This window comes from the organism of the source record quoted next, unplaced genomic scaffold (assembly GCF_019419815.1).
Source record: "Pyrus x bretschneideri cultivar Hongxiangsu unplaced genomic scaffold, Pyrus_bretschneideri_v1 Contig53, whole genome shotgun sequence".
Lineage (NCBI taxonomy): Eukaryota > Viridiplantae > Streptophyta > Magnoliopsida > Rosales > Rosaceae > Pyrus > Pyrus x bretschneideri.
Window position 1 is genome coordinate 2,075,001 of NW_025999791.1, and position 23,903 is coordinate 2,098,903.

Consider the following 23,903-nt stretch of genomic DNA (forward strand, 5'->3'; position numbering starts at 1 on the left):
ACTACCCACAAACCTATAAAAGCGTAAAACTTAAATCTTATAGCAGACACATCTTTACAACATGCCTAGCATGCAATATAGCAACAATTACCAGGCTCGACCGAAACGAGAACATCTTATCAAGGTGTTCGCACATGACAACAGGCTCAAACTTTATTTCCTGAATGTAGGACAAACACGTACATTAGTTTTTGTAGAAGAATGGTACAGCGAAGCATGCATCAAGTTATAAACTTACATATACATTCTACATGTACGTATATATATTAAGTTAAGGACACAGCTGATGCTACAAAATTAATGTGAAACAACCTCATAAATTTCAAGTTCTTCATCAAGGGGAAAACCAGCAAATTGATTCAACTTTGCTAAAATATCTACTGGCTTTGAAGAACTCTTCACGAAAAGCCTGCCAACAAAACTTTAAAAAAAGCAGGATATCTTCCTTGGTTTTTTCAGGAGGAGGAATAGGACGTAGATTCTGGAGAGTTTATACAAGCAAGAACATGTAAGAAATGATATCTTTCATAAAGCAATTGGAACCACAATAAGCCTCAAAACACAGGTCATAACAAGAATAGCAACCCCTAGAATGAGCCAAGTGTCATTGTTGTGGAAAAATTGGTCATATTGCAAGGGACTGCAATAATAAGAAAGGTGCTTAAGGTGTTCAGCAGCTAAATTTTGCAACTCAGGTTCTTCCCACACCAACCATGTTCTATGTAAATAATGCAGTTGACAAAAAGTCTATTGAAGATGTATGGTATGTGGATAGTGGTTGTAGTAACCACATGACTGACAAAGAAGATGTGCTAGTTGATATCGACAGAAGCATAACTGCAAAAGTAGAAATGGGAACTAGATAATTGGTTGATGTTATTGGAAAAGGAAGTTTGGTGGTGGACACTAAGATGGGAATGAGGTATATATCCAAGAAGTAATGCTTGTCTCAGGTCTTAAGGAGAATCTATTAAGTGTAGGGCAGATGATGGAGCATGGATACTTTTTGATTTTTGGAGATAATAAGGCTGAAATTTATGATGACTGCTCTCTTTCTAACTTGGTTGCTAAGGTGCCAATGAGAGGAAACAGAAGTTTTCCTTTGAAACTTCACACAGATTTGCATTTTGCATTAAAAGCAAGTGTGAGTAAGTCAACTTTGATCTAGCATAGAAGAATGGGGCATTTGAATGTCAATAGTTTGAAGCTACTGCAGGAGAAAGAAATGGTGCTTGGATTGCTAGAAATTAAGAACACCAATGAAGTGTGTAAGGGGTGAATTCTTGGGAAACATTGCAGAGATTCTTTTCCAAGAGAGACAACAAGTAAGGCTACTATTCCACTGGTGTTGGTACACACTGATGTTTGTGGACCATTGCAAACTATTACAAAGGCTGGAAATAGGTACTTCCTCACTTTTATAGATGATTGTACTCGGATGTGTTGGGTTTACTTTCTGAGATACAATTATGAGGTGTTCAATGTTTTTAAGAAGTTTAAGGCTACTGTTGAACTTCAAAGTGGGTGTAAGTTGAAGAAACTGAGTAATGATAAAGAATGAGAGTATACATCCATTGAGTTCAACAGGTTCTGTGAAGAAATGGGAATGGAAAGGCAACTCATTATGGCATACTCACCACAGCAGAATGGAGTGGCTGAAAGGAAGAACAGGACCATTGTGGAGATGGCTAAGTGTATGATGTTTGAGAAAAAGATACCACTGGAGTTTTGGGCTGAGGCAGTTAACACTGCAGTATATGTCCTGAATAAGTGTCTAACTAAGGCTTTGGACAAGAAAACTCCATTTGAAGCCTATAGTGGAAGAAAGCTAGGAATTAAGCATTTAAGGGTGTTTGGTTCTCTGTGCTATGCAATAGAGGCAAAAGCTTGACTTATCTAGCACAAGGTGTGAGAAAGGTTACAGGTTGTATAACATTGAATCTGGAAAGGTGATTATATCCAGAGATGTAGTATTCAATGAAGAAGCAAGTTGGGATTAGAGTACATAGAATGAATGTAGGAATTTTTTGGTAAACTTTTGAAAATTAGCTGATAGAGATTTTTACCACCTGCAAAAGTAGGGATAAAAACACTTTAAATACTTGTGATTGTAGTATAGATAGCTCTAGCAAGGTTGTTCTTCACAAGGATTGAATGAATAATTTATATCAAACCAAATCTTAATGAATTACTTAAAACAAAGTTTGAGAAAATGTTGATTTTGTGATTTCAAATAATAAAAACGAATTTAATAGAAAATAATTAAATAAAGTGACAACATAAAATAAACTAAAAGAAAACGGTTTTTAAAATTAAATTGTAAAAGCCTAAAGTTCGCTATTACCTTAACAATCCTATGTAGTTTTTCCAATTACTTATGAATTACATGTGCATATTTTGAAGGTTAGATTTTCCTAATATATGACTACTTGGACCCCCAACATAGAGCGTATATCAAACATGCAACCATAGAAATCTAAACATGCACGACTCATTAAGCTTTGTGAAACCTTTTGAAAAACCATACAACCCTTAAGACGTGGTATTTATCTTAAGTGAACTTGCACATATTAACCACAAGAAGCCTTCGTCAATTTCAGGGACCGACCTCCGACCAAAATTGCATCAAATTACTTTTCTAAAGATCCTAATGGTAGTTAAGCATTAAGACAATTAGATAATTTAAACCGATGATTAATAATTCAAACCTGCATGCATAATATCATAAGTAAATTGAATAAAAATTACATATTCTTGGTAAGGCTCGTGGCCTATCCCTAGCAAACGGAAATTAGTTACTAACAATCATAAACAAAATATATTATTAAACATAAGTATAGAAAACACCTTGAAAATAAACTTGAATCCAAAAGCTCTCTAAGTAGTGCATGTGTTCTCTCCTCTTTACCCCACTCTGTCTTTCCCTCTTTTTTTTTCTTTTTTTTTTAAAAACCCTAATGGCTGAAAAAGCCTTATTTATACTACTAGAAAATAAACCCTACCTAGAAAAGGTCTTAGAATAATACTAACCAAATAAATTAAAATAATTTAAGAAACATAATCCTAATCAAATATGGGAAATCTGCCCAACCACAAATCAGCCACGTGTTTGGACTTCCAGGGCTCCAAAACAGGTCCAAAATGACTTGAATTAAAGCTTAAGATGTCCCGAATATAATTACAGAAGGTCTCAAACCCAAAAGACATCATCTTGGACGTCAAAAAGCCCAAATAAGCCCGAAACGTCAGTTTGACAGCAATGCATGCTGCTCCTTTCTTTCATCGCCATAAATAAACCGCTTGGTAGAAAATTATAAAACTTTGATACGAACAAGTTAACAGACACATGAACGTCCTCCAATTTGAATGACTTCAAAATTCCTCCGTTTCATCATGTTTTGCTCCAAAGGAAGTTGAATGTCCTGCATTAAAAATATATAACAAAGTATCAAAGTTCACACAAAATAGATGAGGGTAAAATATATATTATAATGTCGACTCATCATTAGCCAATTCAGCCCCTCACGTTAGAGCCCGTCTACTTTGCAACCTTGAATTCTGGGGGATCGATTTCATTTTTGTAGCCTTGAATTCAGATCATCATATTTTCGGCTACAAATTCAGAGAGTTTTCGTATCTTTCCTTGTTTTCTCTTCTCCTTGAGTTTCTAGGTCCTTCTCGATAGGATACATCCACGTTTCCTTAGTTTCATCTGTTAATAGCTTCCGGTGCGATATGATGTCTTGCGTGGGTGATTTTTCTTTTAAATTCTAACATTTGAATTTTGTTTTCCCCAGAGAAGTGAATCATTGCCTCCATGGGAGCAGTACCTCGGGTTGGAGCACTCTGATAAAGCTCCGAAGAGGGCTTATGCAGTAACTGAAGCAAGTGCTGCTGTACCCAGCAAAAGGAGAAAAGAGGGTCGCAAGGGGGGACAAGTGCCCTATCCCGTTCCAATCTCTACCGATGCCGTTCCAGCGATCACGGGGAGTTCTCAGCCCCAAGGACCTGCCGGGAATGCAGGCAAGGTAGGTGAAATTCCGGCCGTAAATCTATCTTTACCAACCTCTGAGCCAGGCAAAGCCAACTCTTCCGGAATGAAAGGAAATGAAGTGTCGGGAAAAACTATTATTCTCATTTGATTGAATAATGATTACATCATACGAGACATTAGTTAAGTCCATTTAGATTATGATGAGTTTTTTAGGAAGTTGCAACTTTTATGCTTTGCTGATCTTTATTTCCCTTAAATTATGATGTAATACAAGCATTTGGGCAGACTTGATTGAATTGAAAATATATTTGCTATGGAAACAATTAATACAGATTGCGGAATGACTGTCTGAATACTCCTCTTACTAGTCATTCCTTTGGAATAGCTTACTCTGATTCTAACTAAGAAGCCTGACTAGTTCGATTGCCTAGACTTCAGAGCTATGGACATCCCATTCTTTCTTTGCCACCGAAAATAGTATGTGTCTTGACCTCAAAAAATCATGGTCCCAACAAATCAAAATAAAAGAAAAGGATTTTAAAGTTTCAGTTTTCGTCTCATTCACCCAACTTTCTCCATCTGCAACTCTCTCATTCCCTCTCCCTCTCCCAGTGATTGTGTGATTGTTTGTGTGAGAACAGAAGTTTATTTTGTGACCAAATCAAAACATAGATTTTTATTACCGAAAAAAAAAAACGTTTTGGATATTTTTTTTTATTTTTGAACAAATAATTTTTTTAGTACAAACGATATATTTTACACTAAGGGAAAAGGGAATTCGACTAAGCCACACAATGGGCAACCTAATTTGGTATCGAATTCGTCATCCACGAGATTCGAACCTAAGACCTCTCACTTACAAGTGAAGAGGAATATCATTAGATTATAGTACTAAGTGGCAACATTTCGGATACTTAACCGGTCATTTTTGAAAACCGATATTTGTGCCCTGCCGCTACTCTCTATTAAAAATATGTTCTGAATGAATTTATTCGTAGCACAAATGTTTAAATTTAGGCTTGGTGTACATTTTAGATTTTAGGGTTATACAGACTCTGAACCGCAGACCTACTGATTTCATTATCAAAGTGATTTGAACTATTTCAAAGACCCATTGTGCTTTTTTTTTTTTTTTTTTTGCATTGGGCAGAGTAAGAATCTCATCCTATATAAGAAATACAATTATAATGAGATTACAATATTAATTTTTTGAGAATTTTAATGAAAAGAACTTGGACAAACTTTTTTCTTAACAAAAAACCATGCAAAACTTTTATTTAATGAAAAGTGTTTTAGATTTAGTGAAAATGACCAAAGTAACATACAACATGCTAAAACAATAAGTCCCATGGGCTGAAGCAAAGCCCAACATATAACATCAAATCTATTTTTCAACTTTGCCCCTAAACAGGAGTCAACCAAAATCTGTTAACACAACTTCATAATATTTATGAAATTGCCATCGAGCTCAAAGAGTCAAATAAAACCAAAACTAATTTAATTTTCAATTTTTTTTTTCTAAATCAAACGTTGCAACCATTTCACCAATTAAAAACCCATATCGTTACACAATTTTTATTCCCAATTTGATAATATTATTTTAATATTCGCTTTAAAGCAGGCAACCCACTTTTGTTCTTGAAAATAACTAGAACAAAATAATCATTCACTAGATCCTAACTGCCCTAGTTTTTTTTTTAACTTTTTTATCTACAGGTCGTGTTTAACATTCTTTATGAACAAAAATTGCTATGTTTTTTTTTGTTTTTATGAACTTTTTTTATTTACAGGTCGTGTTTAACATTCTTTAGGAATAAAAATTGCTATGTTTTTTCTTCCAAATATTTAGTCACCTTTGACCCAACAAAAACAAAAACATATATCGTAAGAGTAAATTGTAGTTATGATCCCTTAACTTTAACTCAATTAGAGCAATGGTCCCTCAACTAAAAATCCATTATCATTGGTTCTTTAACTCATTAAAACGTGCAGCTATGGTCCCTCAACTAAAAATTCATTACCATTGGTCTCTCAACTTTAATTCAACTCGAGAAATGGTCTCTTAACTCTAATCCAATTGTAGCAATGGTCCTTCCAACATAACTCGCTTTGACAAAAAATTTGACATAATTGACGAAAATGACCATAATTACACACTTTGATGAGTTGAGGGACCCTTATTATATAAATGGTTATTCTAACATAACTTATTTTGATAAAATTTTGACGAAATTGATGAAAATGACTATAGCTACACCTTTTGATAAGTTGAGAGGACCAATGGTGATGAATTTTTAGTTGAGGGATCATTGCTCCAATTTGATTAAAGTTAAAGGACTATTACTACAATTTACTTATATTGTAATAACTCAATAGTTGAAAAGTATTCAAATGATTAACTTCAGTGATGTCTTCCAGAGATAATTTACAAACTCAACTGTAGCCAAAAAGCATAGCAAATTAAATGACAACAACACAAGTTTTATGCAAAAGAACTATGAAGTGCAGGTACTTCCTGCAATTTGCAACCACATGATCAATTCCAACCATTTCTAACACAAAAGACTATTAGGGTTGCAAGCAACCATTTCTTATTTGACAATTGGAAAACTTTTACATACGCCGCACTTTTATCCAAAAGTGTTGCATCACTTCAAAGCTATTGGAGCAATGTTTCCCTTTTTAAAATTTTAAACCAAAGCCAGTCTATAATATAGATCACTTACAGTTAACAATTACATGCATAACTACTAAATGTAAGAAATGACATACCACCAACTCAATATATCATATCGCTTACTCAAGTGACTTTTCCTCTGGCCTTGCAGTGGGGCCTTGTTTATGGACTCTATGTTATGCTCGTACAAATTTACCATTTAAGATCTATAACTTCCAATGACAGATGTGACAATAGCTTTCACTTCGCCCTTTTGTGTCAGGTCAACTCCGCAAATCTCTTTGATATGGTTCCAATGTTCCTTGGCCTCCCATTCGCATTACTAACTATTCCTAACAAGTTACTATCATTATTTTGTAAATTAAATAATTAATATTTTTAGAATTGAACATGAATACTATATCTATTTCTTAAATAGTGTGAATTATTTTGTTATGTTTTTAGAAATAATGTTTATTTTGTTCACTTCTAAAAAAAAATGTGGATTTTTTTTTGTTCACTTCCAAAAATAATATGGATTATTTAGTTCAGTTGCAGAAATAATGTAGGTTATTTTGGTGTAATGTGGGTTATATTGATTCAGTTTCAAAAATAATGTGAATTATTTTGGTTCAATGTAAAAAATAGTGTGTAATTTTGTTGTAGTTTCAAAAATAATATGAGTTATTTTGGTTATTTCATAAAGTCTTATTATATTAACACTCCACAAATTGTTGAATAAACCCCACATACTTAATACATCCCAGATTTGTTTTTTCACTTAAAAATTATCTTAACACACCCCACATACTTTCTTATAATACCCACACCCCACATTCTCAATATACACCTTATATTTTGTACATACACCCCTACATTTCTCAAATCTTATAACACTCATTGTTAATTTTCAGGGACTGAATCTAACCATTTGAACGTTTAATTTGCCGAATGATTTCAAATCATCTGAACATTTAGTTTGCTGAATGATTTCAAAATGATGATTTGAAATCATCTTAGTATAGTTTGCATCGATAGATGTCTAACTTCGTTAAGTAGGGTAACATCAGCAATGGTTTCATTGCTAGGTTTAACTTCGTGGTACACAATTTTTGTTTTGACTTTCACGAACTTCATTTCTGCAGTGTGAAGCACTTGGAAAACATTGATATCCATTACTTCCAAACACTGAGAAAGAAGTATGACTTCAGATGAAAATGATGTGGGCAAAGAGCATCTTTACTTATTCTCTTAAAGGAACAAGTTCTTAAGGAATACAAAGAAAACAAAGACCAACAGATTACAAGAGGACTACGATGAAAAACTATAGCCACCAAAGTCATCTTATAGCAGCCTTCAAGTGAGCAAACCAGAAGAGAATAATAGATCCCTAAGCTCTGATGAAATTGAAGCCCAGAGGGCACAAAAACCTCACCACTCCCAAACTACTTCTACCCCAACCCCCCTAAGAATTGTCAAAAGTCATCATGTCCGACAAAACAGCCTTCTTTACCTCTCCCACAAGCAACAAGAGTTTCACTGAACAACTAGCAACTCCATCAAGCCTCTTTGATAATAAAAACCACGAAGAAAATAAGAGCAACCTGATCAAGGAATCAGTGGGATGATCGTCCCCACATTTCTCAAATTTTATAACACTTATTTTTAATTTTTAGGAACTGAATCTAACCATCTGAACGTTTAATTTGTCGAAAATTTTCAAATCATCTGAACATTTAGTTTGCCAAATGACTTCAAAATGTATTTAGAATTTTATTTATTTTTATTTTAAAAACCTAATAAGGTCAAAATTGTCATTGCATAGTGGGGTAAATAAGTCATTTAATATTATATTTTAATGTGAAGTGCATTCAACATTTTATGGGGTTATAAAAAGCCTTTCATAAATAGTGTGAGTTATTTTAGTGTAGTTTCATAAACAATGTGAATTATTTTCGTTTAGGTTAAAAAATAGTGTGAGTTATTTTGCTATAGTTCCAGAAAGTATGGTTATTTTGCTGTAGTTCCAGAAATAGTGTGAGTTATTTTACTATAATTCCAGAAATAATTTTTATTTTGTTCCCTTCCAAAAATAGTGTGGACAATTTTGCTATAATTCCAAAAATATTATGGTTTATTTTGGTTTAGTTTCAAGAATAATGTTCGTTATTTTGTTATAGTTTTATAAATAGTGCTTATTTTGCTCATTTTCATAAATAGTGTGAGTTATGTTCGTTCAATTTCAGAAATAATGTAAGACACTATTTATGAAACCGGACCAAATGAAATTTGACCAATAAGGTGTAATCTCAATATATAATTAAGTATTGAAATTATTCTCTAAGTGTAATTTTTCTTAAAAAGTGAAAGTTTAAAAATAAAAATTACTTATTCAAATTCCATTGTTTTTTAGGTTAATCAAATAAGGAAATTCATAATTAGAAAAGAAATTCATAAATTCTGAAATATAAAATTTCATCATTTCAATTTCCGTCATTTTAAAATTACTTATAATTTTAATTTCCTCATTGAAATACAGTTGACACATTGGTCCAACAGAGAGAAACGAAACAGAGGATGAGGACGAAGCGGTTGCAGAGGCCATGGAAAGAAGATGTCGTAGAGGGGGGCACCATGATACCATATAAAAATGCATATCTTTATATATAAAGCCAACAACCCCTTTTGGGGTCACGGGCTTCACCAAAAATATTTGGACAAAAATGCCTTCAAACAAAAAAGTACAAAAGTAATACAAAATAATGCATTAAATAATGCAAGGGTATTTTGTCATATAAACAGTGTTTTTTAATAATTAATTATTTATGTACAGGTTTTTTTTTAATTAGTACCTAACCTTTTGGGGTCATAGGCTTTATCAAAAAGTTTTGGACAAAATTGCCCCCAAACAAAAAAGTTCAAAAGGAACCGAAATAATGTAGGGGTATTTTCGTCATATAAACAGTGTTTTTTAATATTTAATTTTTTTGTACAGTTTTTTTTTAATTAGTACCTCACAATAAGCTACAAATAATGTAATTCAACCAGTTATTTATTAAATATTATTTTCTCTATTTTTAAACATGTTCAAAACATTTTAAGAGTTGGGTAGTGCTGGTTATACAAAAGGTCTTTCGAACGCGGTGATTCTAAAAAAAGCTGGGAGCTATTTTTGTGTTTGGTAAACATTCAGCTTCAGCTTTTTTTCACAGTTTTGGGTGAAAAAAAGCCAAAAACAAGAAGCTGCAAAACCCAGCTTTGAAAAACCGGTTTCTTTTCACATTTGTTTTACATAAAAGTTTACCAAATACTATAATACTGCTTTTTTTTTTTTTTTTTCAAAAGCACTTTTACAAAAAAGTTTACCAAACATTCTGCTGTTTTATTTCACAGCTGCTTATTCTCACAGCACAATAAAAGCAGTTTTTTTTCAAAACACATCAATTCCAAGCCAACCCTAAGAGTGAGGGATGCTAAAAATACAAATGCTTATATTTATACAATGTATTTACTTGGATTACAAGTAAGTATCTCATTCTAAGAGTGAGAGAAACTTCATAACGAGATTACAACGTCAAATCCTAATACAATTGATTTTGACAAAGACTCCACTAACACTCCTTCTCTCTCGCTGTCCTTCTCTTTCACTGTTTCACTCGTCTCTCAGCTCCACTGATACGACTGCTTACTGCTCGACAGCAATGGCGATCATTACTCCTGCAACGTCAGATGTACGTACCGACTCCTCTACTTTTTCTGTCTCGTTTTTTCATTAAATTTCTGCTTCATTCTTCGTTTTTGATCGCCCAGGGTTCCTTGTTCTACCCGGCATTTTCAAGCCTGCTTGAATTTTGAAAATTCACCTGTTTACAGTAGTTGATTTGCTAGGGTTATGATTCAGTAGATTAGAGTTACTGGGTTAGGGTTAGGTTTTTTGTCGATCAGAGCTCTGATTCTGTTCGTCTTTCCAGCAGCAAGAGGACGAAGCACTCCACTACACTATTATAAAGGTAAAGCTTTCTAGTATCCTGTTTTCACCATAGCTTGTTCGGATGAGCTAGTACAGTCATTCGGTGTTTAGTGGTATGTTTAGGTTGCTCGAGATAAGGACCTGGCAGAACAAATTGGAAGGGATATATATTTTGACCTTGTTGATCATGACAAAGTTCGTAAATTCCGTATTCACAAACAAATGCCCTTTAATCTTTTCAAGGTACACTAGTACAGGCTGACTTTTGAGGGAAAAAAAATTATGAATTCTGCTTTATTAATTATTAGAATTTCTAATTTGGAAATGGCTCACAGGAGGAGGTTGCAAAAGAGTTTGGCATACCAGTGCAGTTTCAGCGTTTCTGGATTTGGGCCAAGAGACAAAACAACACATATCGCCCCAGTCGACCATTGACACCTCAGGAAGAATCGCAATCAGTATGTACTTCACTGATTAAGCCACTGCTCCTTGTTCCTTTCGTAATTCATGAACTTGGATGTATTACAATCAGTATGTACTTCACTGATTAAGCCCCCTTAAACTCGGAGGCACTGCTCCTTGTTCCTTCATAATTCATAATTCTCATTTTGTCTGAATTTTTGCTTTGCTGCGTCCGACTTTGAACATTTCAAGTTTATGAACTAATGATGTACGCTTATGTCCAACACTAAAGTTTTCAAGTTTATGAACTAATGATGTACAGTTATAATAACTGTCAATTTTTCTTGCAAAATTGGATTTTAAAAAGTTCTTAATGCATATTCCGATGCTCATTATGCTTCCAGTATTGGACGAGGCGTTTTAAATGAAGTTATTATAGTACAGAAAAGGTTGATGGGCAGTGATAAACATTTGCTCTCAGATTTTGAAATGATTGATAGTGTTTAAGCTGTACATCGGTGCCAAGAAGAGCTAATGATGACCCCTTGTGTTTTACAGGTTGGACAATGGAGAATGGTATCAAATATAATGCACAATAAGGAGCTAAAGTTGTTTTTGGAAGTAGAATTTGGGCCGGTAATCCAGTCTTACTATATTCTTGTTATGACCTGTGTTTTGAGGCATTTGTGGTTCCAATTGCTTTATGAAAGACATCATTTCTTACATTTTCTTGCTTGTATAAACTCTCCAGAATCTACGTCCTATTCCTCCTCCTGAAAAAACCAACGAAGATATCCTGCTTTTTTTTAAGCTTTATGAACCTGAGAAACAAGAACTACGGTATGGCTCTTTCTGCTCAGCCGAGTAGTTCTCTTTTGACTTATGTTTGCTGATTTAAGTTTCTTTTCTGTTTCCAGTTTTGTTGGCAGGCTTTTCGTGAAGAAATCTTCAAAGCCAGTAGATATTTTAGCAAAGTTGAATCAATTTGCTGGTTTTCCCCTTGATGAAGAACTTGAAATTTATGAGGTTGTTTCACATTAATTTTGTAGCATCAGCTGTGTCTTTAACTTAATATATATACGTACATGTAGAATGTATAAGTAAGTTCATAATTTGATGCATGCTTCGCTGTACCATTCTTATACAAAAACTAATGTATGTGTTTGTCCTACATTCAGGAAGTAAAGTTTGAGCCTGTTGTCATGTGCGAACACCTTGATAAGATGTTCTCATTTCGGTCGAGCCTGGTAATTGTTGCTATATTGCATGCTTGGCATGTTGTAAAGATGTGTCTGCTATAATATTTAAGTTTTACGCTTTAATAGGTTTGTGGGTAGTTAATCTGTTGCTTTGTTTTTCCAGATTGGAGATGGGGACATTATATGCTTTCAGAAATCTACTCCGCTTGAAATAGACGAAGGATGTAAATACCCTGATGTTCCTTCATTTTTGGACTATGTGCTCAATCGCCGGGTACAGGCTGCGGAATTTTTTTTTTTTCTTTTTTTGTTTTAGTTTAAATTAGATTTCATTGTTCCATTAGTGGTTTTTCACCTCCTTTTACTTTGTTGTCAGTGTTTTTTTTTTTTTTTAATTGTATTAAATGTTAAACCTGACGATATTGAATGATTTGATGATATACAGGTTGTTCATTTCCATTCTTTGGAGAAACCGATGGAGGAGGATTTTTGTTTGGAATTGTTAGTACTTAATCATTGTCCCTCATAGTTGGACTGTCCATCATTGTTTTATTATTTGGTGCTAATGCTATAACTGTTTTTTTTTTAATTTGTTGTTTTCTAGGTCAAAGCTACACACTTATGATGATGTGGTGGAGAAATTAGCTCACCACATTGGTTTGGAGAATCCCACCAAAATCAGACTCACTGCACATAACTGCTATTCTCAACATCCTAAGCCCGAACCAATAAAATATCAGGGAGTAGAGCATTTAACAGAAATGTTAACTCATTACAACCAAGTAAGTGGCATCGTACTGAGCTTCCTCTGTTGTTTTACTCTCACTTTCGTAAGCGTCCTGTTTCGTGGCCCGGAGGTGCTAATTATGCCTTTCCTTCTATAGAGCTCTGATATTTTGTACTATGAAGTCTTGGACATTCCCCTGCCAGAATTGGAAAGGCTAAGCCTAAAAACTCTAAAAATTGCTTTTCATCATGCTACAAAAGATGAGGTCCGTGTGAATATTTGGTCGGCATCTTATGTTTATGGACGATTGTGCACATCATAATCTTGTGTAGTTTGTTTACAGGTGGGGATTTACAGTATTATATTGCCCAAACAGAGCACTGCTGGGGATGTGATTAATGTACTTAAAACGAAGGTGAAGTTTCTCTCTATCTATGCATTCCATGTATTATCCATCACTTCCCATCTAAAAGTTTCTGCCAATCGTATGAGAAGTCCTCTGTGTGTTTTTAGTTTTTCATTGTTTGTTCAGGAATGCTAATGATGCTATGATACATTACTTTAGCACTGCAGAGCTTGTAAAAATATGTGACCTTTAATTGAAAACTAGTCTTTTCCCTCCCTTCTACTGGTTTTTGTACTTTCTGTCTTTTATAGTTGCCAATAATGGTTACACTCAACTTACAGTGGTGATCATAACTTGACAAAATTGGTAGAAATTGTTACCACCGCCCTCTTAAACAGTTTCTTATAACAGGTGTTTCTCAAATTATGGTGTACCTAAACAGGTAGAGCTGTCTCATCCAAATGCAGAACTCCGACTGCTTGAGATTTTCGATCACAAGATCTACAAGGTAATTACTACTGGTATGTCTGATGTATCAGCATGTTAACTATTTTTTTTCTGGTCTTAAGTGATTGTAGCCTGGCCCATTTGTGATGCTGATTGGAATCATGATGGTTTTACATATTTTCCATAAGGATCTTATTGTATCGGAATCCCTTCTACTGTATAGGACTGATGTAGCACTCATAATTCCTTGTGTTCTATTTCAGATCTTCCCAAACAGTGAGAAATTTGAGAATATTAATGACCAGTACTGGACTATTCGTGGAGAGGAGGCAAGTCCTTTTGCCTCTTCTTTATTTAGTTTTATTTTGAAGAGTTTCTAAGTTTTATTCTGTTGAAAAAAAATTATAAAGTTTTATGGGCAAGATTTGTAATTTTGTTTATTTTCCCTTTCCCAGCCGACCCTGCTTAGTGTATAAGGCTTGGTTGTTGTTTTTTTGTTTTCCAGTTCTGGATTAACATCCCTTCCATTGTACAGGATTGAATTGGATTCATATTGTACCTCTGTTCTTCATGCAGCTGTCTTTTTTATTTTCTTTCTTGTGTATCAGATTCCAGAAGAAGAGAAAAACTTGGGTCTCGATGATATCTTGATTCATGCTTACCACTTCACGAAAGTCACTGTATTGAACCAGACGGTAGAAGTTAACTATTTGACTACTGTTAGAGGTTTCACCCAAATACTGTTGATTTTTCAAATCAGTCTTATATTCTTATTATTTGTACATTTTACAGCAAGTAAAAAATTTTGGGAAACCTTTCGTCTTGGTTATCCATGGAGGGGAAACTTTAGCTGAAGTTAAAAAAAGGATACAAAAGAAATTGCAAGTCCCGGATGAGGAGTTCTCAAAGGTATTTGACCCATGGCTTATATTCATTGGGATGGGGTCACTAGAGGAAAAGAGTGTTCCTTCGCTAGTATAAATGATCTTTTATTTTGCTTCCTTGTCGATTTTCCCATTTGTTGTGCAGTGGAAGTTTGCATTCTTGTCACTTGGTCGTCCAGAGTACCTACAGGATTCTGATATTGTTTCCAGACAATTTCAGGTGTATCTACGGTCTATCGCAACTCATGTCCCCCTTTCTTTTATATTATGTATGCAGGCCAATCTAAATCATGTTTATGGGTATTGCCAAGGTGGATTTCTTTTTTAACTTCCAACATTTGAAATTTTGTTTTCTTCAGAGAAGAGGTGTTTATGGTGCATGGGAGCAGTACCTTGGGTTGGAGCACTCTGATAAAGCTCCTAAGAGGGCTCACGCAGCAAATCAAGTAAGTGCTCCTGTAAATATTTCTTTTCCAACCTCTATTTGCCAGGCAGAGCCAACTCCACGAGAAGACGTAAGAATCCGACCGAGCCCACATTCATTTTTTTTAAATTTAATCTTCGTACTGATCTCTGGACTCTGATGCAGGCTGCCCAAGAAACCTTAGAGTCCATGACATTCATTTTTTTTAAATTTAATCTTCCTACTGATCTCTGGACTCTGATGCAGGCTGCCCAAGAAACCTTAGAGTCCATGGCGTCTAATGTCGGCCATGTTACAGCAAGCAGAGAAATGCAAAATGATGGCCTGGATGGCCCTGCTTCTCCAGCAGTTGATCGAACTCTGAGAAGACTTTCTGCTGCAGAGGATCTATTGAAGTCCACTTCAGCCAGAGAACCATCAGTAGAGGCCTTGGCTGCATTAGACACTGTGAGCCGCTATGCAAGGAGCAGCCTAGACACTCTCAGCATGAATGGGGCATATGAGGAGTTCAAAGCAGCCTTGAAACTCTTGACTGAACAAGGGATGATCCATTCAACGATCACTTCCATGTTCAAGGATCTTCTTTCGTCTTTGGAGGGTGAAATGCCGAAGTACGTGGCTGCAGCAAAAGAGCTTGCCCAAGCTGAACATTTTCCAGTCGAACACGAAGAGATAAAAGCTAAAATGGGACTGGCCATGCAGATATGCCAAGAGAGAAAAGACGTTGTGGCCAATTATGATGCCAAGGTTACAGAACTTGAGGCTGAACTGGCCCGAGTTAAAGCCCAACTGGCGCAAGTAAAGACGGAACGAGCTGAGGCAACGGCGAATCTAGAAACTGCCGTGGATGAAATGGAACCTCTTAAGCAGAGGTTTGCAGATAGCTATTTAAAATCTGAAAACTTGATCGTGAGGCAGGCTACCTTGACATTACAAAATTGTGGCTCTGTTGGAATCTGGGCCGTCCTACAAGATGTGCTCAAGAAGTACTTTAAGTTTTAGAAATATTTGCTTTTGTGAATAAGCCCGCCCATTCGTGGCTCAAAAGTTTGTATGAACATGCAAAGAAGTGAACAAGTCGTGCAAAATTCAGCTAGCTTGTTTCGTTACAATGCTCGAGTTTGAGTGGGAAGCAAGGTGACTGTAATGATGAGTATTTTCGTTTACGCTCCTACCTCTCCTCGTTTGGTAACTCCGAAAAAAATTGTGTTTTGGCTTAATCTGCACCCTGCTAAAAACGGACCTATGTTTTAACAACCACAATTTGTCTAATCAACTCTTTCTTGCGGAGTAGCAGCGGCCGATCAACCTCATGGTAGAAGGAATTGGCAGAGTATGCAAGCTAGACTTGGATGTCAAAAGTTCAAGATTCTATAAATTGATGAAGCAAAAACCAACGTTTGTGGTCGAGCTCTGCTCTTGCAATCAAGTCGTTATGACTATCAGGTGGATCTCATGTCCGTCATGATAGGATTTTGTACCTAAACCAGTCGCTCACTCAATAGGGTTACTATTTTTGTTGGTTAATGGCACTTGTTTCGCCAACTCCAATAACAATCAAACGCGACACCAAATGATTCAGCTATAACCTTTTCATCATGTATTAATTATGTCATTTCATAATCCAAATAGATATATGGAAATAAAAAATGCTCAAGGTGAATTCAAAATTGTGTCCATGTAAGCAAAAAATTGGCCCACCCAATGCAATCTGAAAAAAAGTAGGAATTAACTAGCAATTGAGCCCCCGCGCAATGCCGCGGGTTTTATGACTGTTTTAAGATGATATTATTTTACATATAATATGTTTAGACTGAAAGGGATGAATTTAAAGTGTTATTTACAAAAGAGATGATACTATTTACAACCAACTCAAATCACACTGACAGTCCGCGGTTTGAGCAAGTTTTTGACAAACCTGAACAGTAAAATGGACAAATCAATAGGTTGCAGGAGATTAATGACATTTCAAATTGATTTACCATGAATGGATTAATGAAGAATCGACTGGAACACTAAACATGGTAGTCATACATATTAGGAAGCCATCCATCTATAAACTAGTCCTCATAAGTTCATTCACTTGCACTATTCTTCTAGTGTCTGATAAAGAAAAAGAAGTTCCTGTAAGTACTCCCTAACCAAACGAGCAATAAAATCTTTTAAATGGAATCCCAATTTTCTCCACATTAAAGAAAACCATAAAAGCATTATTAATGAATATATCTGCAAACCAAATCTCTTTTTTTGTACCCGCTAAAGTACACACATGAATATCAAAACAAAAACCTCAAATTATCATAGCATTCCCTTTCTATCTTAATTTTTGAAAAAGCAAACACAATGGAAGAAAAAAATTCGACAATTTTATCTTGTAAATCATTACTACATAGAGTCAAAAGCACTTCATGGAAGGAGGGAAAAGAGGTGCAAATAACTAGTGCTCAATATAAATCACTGCCTAGTAATCAACTCTTTGTAAGCAAAGATTAGAAAAGCAGCAAGGCAAGCGAGAGGAAGAGAGAAGGAAGACATTCAGTGGATTTGTGTTTGTCATTCGTGGGTTCCGATTGGAGAGATTTGCACTGGAGGGAAATGGAAAGGTTTACTGAACCTTCGAGAGAGAGCTCGAGAAATTTGAGAGAGAACACGCGTCCACAATCAGCAACACGCGTCCATCATGTGTAAACCTGGCAGAAATGAAATTAAACAAATCAAGTAGGGGTAAAATTAGAAGAACACTGTGCTTATGAACAGTGTTCCAGTTCATTTTCTCTTTTAGTATATATATAATTTGACAAGGTCCACTCTCACACCGGTTTAATGTAGATAAAAAAAATTAAAAAAAAACCTCCAACAACTGTCTAAACTAATGTACTAATTAATCATAATTTTTTTTTTTTAAACCTCCAACAACTGTCTAAACTAATGTTCTAATTAATCATAATTGTTTTAAAAATGAGAATATTGTTTTAATTTATCGTATGTCTTTAAGGACATTAACAATAAGCAAATAAATTACAAATTAGCTAATAACTAGATATAATTTTATTCCCATTAGCCTCCCCATTGGAACATTGATCAATGTCATAGAATTGGAAATGATCTCTCAATTCTTCCATCCCTTAGATTTAGTGAAGCCATTGCCAGAAATAAATCCTTTTTTTTTCTTTTTTTTTTTTAACCAAGAAACATGTAAACTTTTTTTGTCAACTTTTTCCGTCTATTAGTTTTTACAAGGATAGTCGGAACAATGGGCATTCAGCGAGTGGCGAAGCTACGTGAGGGCGAGGAGTGGGACACATGTTTTAACTTTACTGAGCCACATTGTAGTCAGTGAAAAATGGGTACTACCTAGGCAGCACCAAGTATTTTCCTTATTAACCTATTTCTCTCTTTTTTTTTTCAATTTTTTATTCTTGTATGTATTTTTATTTTCTCTTTTGAGACTCCCACCGTATTTTTCTTAAGGAGAAATTTGATATATATCCAATTTTTTGAGTCAATAGTAGGAATAGTCCAATTTATTAAAATAAGTCCAATTCCTTAAATCTTGTTATTTTATTTTCAATAATTATCTCTTCAATGATAAGATTTATTATAAAATCAAATTTCTTCCTAATTATCTCTTTGATTATTTATTTTTTTTGTTCTTTCTTGTTCTTTATCCCGTTTTAAACCCCATTTATAGATTTTATTTTTTATTTTTATAGTCAACCTAGCTATATTACAGGTTAATAATGTTTATCTACCTATATGACAGATTCTTTTTTATAATCAAGTAAGATTTATGTGTTTTGCTTGTAGATATACAATTTTTTTCTACCTTTTAGTTATGTTTCATATCTTACTTATAGGTATGATATACATTCATATATTTGTTACTTGAGTTAGAGTATAATGATTTGCATATAGATTTATGTCAATATATATATATATATATATATATATATATATATATATATATCTTTTGTTATAAGACATTAATTATATTTTTTTGGGGTCGAAAATGCATAATATTAGAAGATTTTAATTGATTTTTAATATTTTTAGAAAATATTAAATGAGCATTAAAAAAAATAAATACATATAATTAGGTAATTGAACTCACTCCTAAAAACCATCTATGTTTTTGGACCTAGATCTAAAAGCCCTTTTCTTAAACTCTCACATTATCTATAAATATTGTATTACTTTTTAAAAACAATGTAAACATTGTTTAATGCTTATTTTACGATAATTTAAATCCATTTAGGCTCCTGCTTAGATCTTGCCTAGGCCTGCTAGGTCATAGTCTGTTATTTGACTAGTGCCTAACATATTTTAGGATCTAATCCTAGTCAATTTAAGCTTCTTACATTGGCTTTGATATTATTGCTTACAACCGCTCAATTTAAGCTTCTTACATTGACTTTGATATTATTGCTTACAACCGCTTTAGTGGAAAGATTATTTTGTACTATGAATATTGACTCAAAACTTTGCACTCTCAAATGTGAAAGCAATCGCTTCGATTGAACCTTGCACTCTTTTGAATTTTGCCCCTCTCCTCGGCAAATCCTGGCTTCACCACTGCATTCAGCAACTTCTGAACAAACCCTAGTACTATATGCTCTTAGCTCAACATCGCAGCTATTCGTGTTAATAATGTGTTGTAAAACTAATGATTCAGGGAGAGTAGAGAGAGTACGGCAAAACTAGACATATAGAGAGAAGGGCATGAGGTATTCTCTGTGTAATTCCTCATACCTAGTGCCTTTATTGATGTACGTAGACTAACATTTTAAAGCAGATTTGCAAATCATGTGATATGCCACCAATAGAAAATAAGCACGTTTACGTTAATTGACACTTAAGTAATAATTTAATCATCAACATCTAAGTCATATGGTTTACAAAATTTGATCCAAAAGGTTAGTTTCCTTAGCAATACCTTATATTTATATTAATCATGATGAACTTTTTTGTCTTACAGGTAATACAAAGCCTATGAGAATTTGATATCCAAATTCTAATGTGATTCTACTTTAAATTTACACTATCACATTCCTAAATAGACACGTTATTTACAACAAGATGAACAATTTTTCTTTTTCATTTAAAATATTTGATTATTAAGTGATTGGCAAAAATATATATCCTTTTGCATACCACATTTTTTTTAATAAGTTTAACTATGATTTGGTGTAGATTTCACGTCCCGATACAAAAGTTGGGACGTGATTTCACATGAAGAGTTTTTTTCTTACACCAATTCCCTTCTCTTAATATTTAAACTATCTAACCCAACACTATCGTTTTTCAAAAAGAAAAATACTTGTGATTTATTCCAACTTTTGAAGGAGATGCCTTACTGGACTAAGTTTAAAGTTAGATTGTGCATGTCGTGTAATCAAATTTAATAAAATTATGGATGAAAATTCGAAGTAGATTACATATCCATTAATACTATAATTAAGAGAAGAACTATTGTCAAATTCTCCTTAGAATTTCAATAATGTCACTTTTCTCAATTTTGCACTTACTATACTACATAGGAAAAATTACAAATAGACTATACTATTAATACTTAATTTTATATTGAGACAACACTTTTTAGACAAGAGACTTTGGATGCGATCCCTAACTACCAATGTTATTTGACTAAAACCTTTGTGATTTTCAGTTTTTGATCGAAGTCCCTGATATTAATTTAATAATGTATTTCTAATGTAATAATACATTTCTATGTAGGTTATTATATTTTTAAATTAAAAATGAAATTTGTAGTTATTTATATTGATTAGATTTTAAAGAAAACCCATAATTTATGGGATCAAAAACATTAAAGATAAATTATATTCTCCAATATATATATATATATAGTGTGTGTGTGTGTGGACACATGGGTACGTTCATCAAAACTAACGAAAAAATTATTGTACCAAAACATGGGTACATTTTCAAAAAAAAAAAAAAAAAAAAAAAGATATTATGTGTAATAACATTATTAAATTTTTTCTATTAAACTTGACATAGATACATTCTCCAATCAACAAAATATAATGGACCCATATAAGTTTATATAATGGATTAGGAAAAAGATTGAATGAATTTTATATAAAAAAAAATTGGGTGCATTTTATATAAAACAAGGTACATTTCACATATTACAATTATACCGCTGACATCATCACCACCGGATCTGTGAAATGTCCACCTATTGGTCTGCAAGGCCTGGAAATATAAGAGCTCTGTTTATTTCAATTCGATTATTGTAGTTACATCAGGTAGCTTTGGACATGACACTGATGATGGAGGCAGATGGTGAATAGATGATGATATTGTCCACCATCATTCAATACATGATATTGAACGGCAAGGTGAAAAGAATATTGGGGAAGAAGACGAAAAGCTACATATGCTTTTGATTTATTATTTTTGATTTATTTTAGAGAGAACATGATTGGATTTCCAATAAAAAAAAGTTAGATTTCCAATTAAAAAAAAGTTTGATAGGAGTTGAACTCTTGAGTGAGGTTAAGTGAATGACTTTCCAATAAAAAAAAGTTAGATTTCCAATTAAAAAAAGTAGATAGGAGTTAAACTCTTAAGTGAGGTTAAGTGAATGACCAAATGTTAAATCAATTCTACTAAAAATATTTACAAGAAAGAAAAAAAAAAAAAACTCATTTTACATATATTTGAAACTGATGCTGCAAAAAATGATCGATGAAGGGTTGGATTGATGGCATGCATGTAATTTTTTTTGAAAGTTTTGATTATACTAAAACTATACAAACTGAATCTACTAAAAAGTATACAAACTGATTATACATATATTTGACACTGATTATGCAAAAATGGTCGCTGGGTTGTACTAATGACTTGCATGTAATTTTGTTCAAAATATACAAACTGATTCTGCAAAACTGTTCGACAACGAGTTGAAATGATTCTGGAAAATTGGTTGTCACGTCCCAGACCCAGAGTCGGTAATAAAAACTTGAACTTGAATCCGAAACGTGAGCTAAAAGCTCAATAAATAAAAGAAAATAGAAACGGGTTGGAAAATAAATTCCTTTTATAAAAATAACTCGTGATTCTTAGACAAATCAAGAATTCTTTACAACTTACAGTAAATAAATGAATAAACATTCTATTCTCATATCTAATTCGATCTCATCCTGCCTACCCACTTGAATGTCTAGTTCGTAAACCTGCATAACAATAGAGGGATGAGCTTTAACAGCACAGTAGGGACATAACCTTATCACAGTAAATTGACAATATTAAATTAAGTGTCATGAAATCATATAGCCAAATATCAAATTATTATTGTTAACAATGCTTGTATGCAATCCAACCTCTTCAACTACACCCTTTAATTTATATAATAAAAAACGCGGACCTACACGTCCCATACCATGCATTTTACCACTGCAATGGTGGTTCGAATGTTTTATTATAAAAACTAACCTCCATATGATATTCCAAGTTCATAAACCTCTTTCGCTAGTCATCTTATCTAATTCATTGATCTCTAGCCCAAATCGCCCACATCAACAACCTATTCTAATGTGCACACCGGGCTCGCCTGGAACTGGTTTCACAATGAATAGATTTAACTACACAAAAGATCCTTTCCAACTACCCTCATTTCCCGAATTCGAATCTCAACATTGAAGTTCCAACTACATCTCACAACATGAGTGATGCACAAATAATGTCATTTCATCTTTTGCATGTGTCATAGTATATTCTCAACGAATAGCATTCCAGCAGTAATTCCATAACCAATAAAAAGTAAACACTTAATTGAAGCAATTAGCTAATTAATATCCAATCACATTAATCAACCAAAAAGATCAAGAATATTATAACACTTCACGAAATTTAATAAAATCAATTTCCGTAAAGGTCTGCCTTATTTCCCATTCCTGGATTCTAAAGTTAAAATAAAGATCCATGTCACTACCGGAATAGCTAAGCTACATGTACATATTGTGGAGCCAAAAATAATTAAGAAAATTATGGATCTTTATTTTAACACTTTTTCTTTCAAATTCTAACTTTGGCATCTGAGATTCTTCGGCCAAACCCCCCCAATTCATAATGGGCACGTGAGGCTTTTGGCCTTAATCTTAGGTGTTATTATTTTGTAGGTGCATTTTCGTCAAAGAAAAAGAAAGCGGAAATTTGCATCCACACTTATCTATGTCACTACCGAAATAGCTAAGCTCTATGTACTTAAGCAGTTCCTTGATCACTCCTAAATCATCATGTATTTCTTCCACTCTTTTAGATTCTAATCTCACTCTATACATACACACACATGTGTATATATATGTATATAAATTGACACTTTGCATGGCTACATGCAACATGATAAAGAGGGGAAAAGGTTGATAAATAATGTGCATAAAATTGAGAAGGGTGAAAGCTATTTATAGGAGACAAAGTCGGCAACTATCCTCATTCTATATTGGTAGGACCAATGGTAAAAACTTAATAGTTAAGAGTCCATAAATTGAAATGGATAATGATTGTCTAAAGTAGGATGTGTCAACAACCTGAGTTATCGAAAGAAGATGATGAAGTGTAACGGTGCAGGTGTCGATATACAAAAAGAAGAGGGAAAGATCATATTAGCCAGCTCAAGCTATAAAGAAGCTTACGAGTACCTTTTAATGAGTGATAAGGATTTGTATGAATAATAGCTAGACACCTTGACAACTTGAAGTTTATCAAGTGAATGTAGTAGAACATTGTAGAAGGGTATAAACTTATTAACTAAATAAATATATATATGGGGAGCTGCTTGTTATAATACATCAAGTGAAAACTTAAGCCAAATCTAGAAATAATATGTATA

General features: G+C 33.7%; 1 long non-coding RNA gene and 1 pseudogene across 1 annotated transcript in view; one reads left to right on the forward strand and one right to left on the reverse strand.

Moving 5' to 3' along the window:
- The window catches only part of LOC125470851, a 1,068-nt gene extending 646 nt beyond the window's left edge, over window positions 1-422 (reverse strand). The window contains exons 1-2 of the long non-coding RNA XR_007253217.1: window positions 313-422; window positions 92-160 (exon numbers count right to left, since the gene is read on the reverse strand). This is a non-coding gene — a long non-coding RNA (uncharacterized LOC125470851). The remainder of the gene's footprint in view (window positions 1-91; window positions 161-312) is intronic.
- The window catches only part of LOC103968078, a 90,980-nt pseudogene extending 74,822 nt beyond the window's left edge, over window positions 1-16,158 (forward strand).
- The last annotated feature ends 7,745 nt before the right edge of the window (window positions 16,159-23,903 follow it).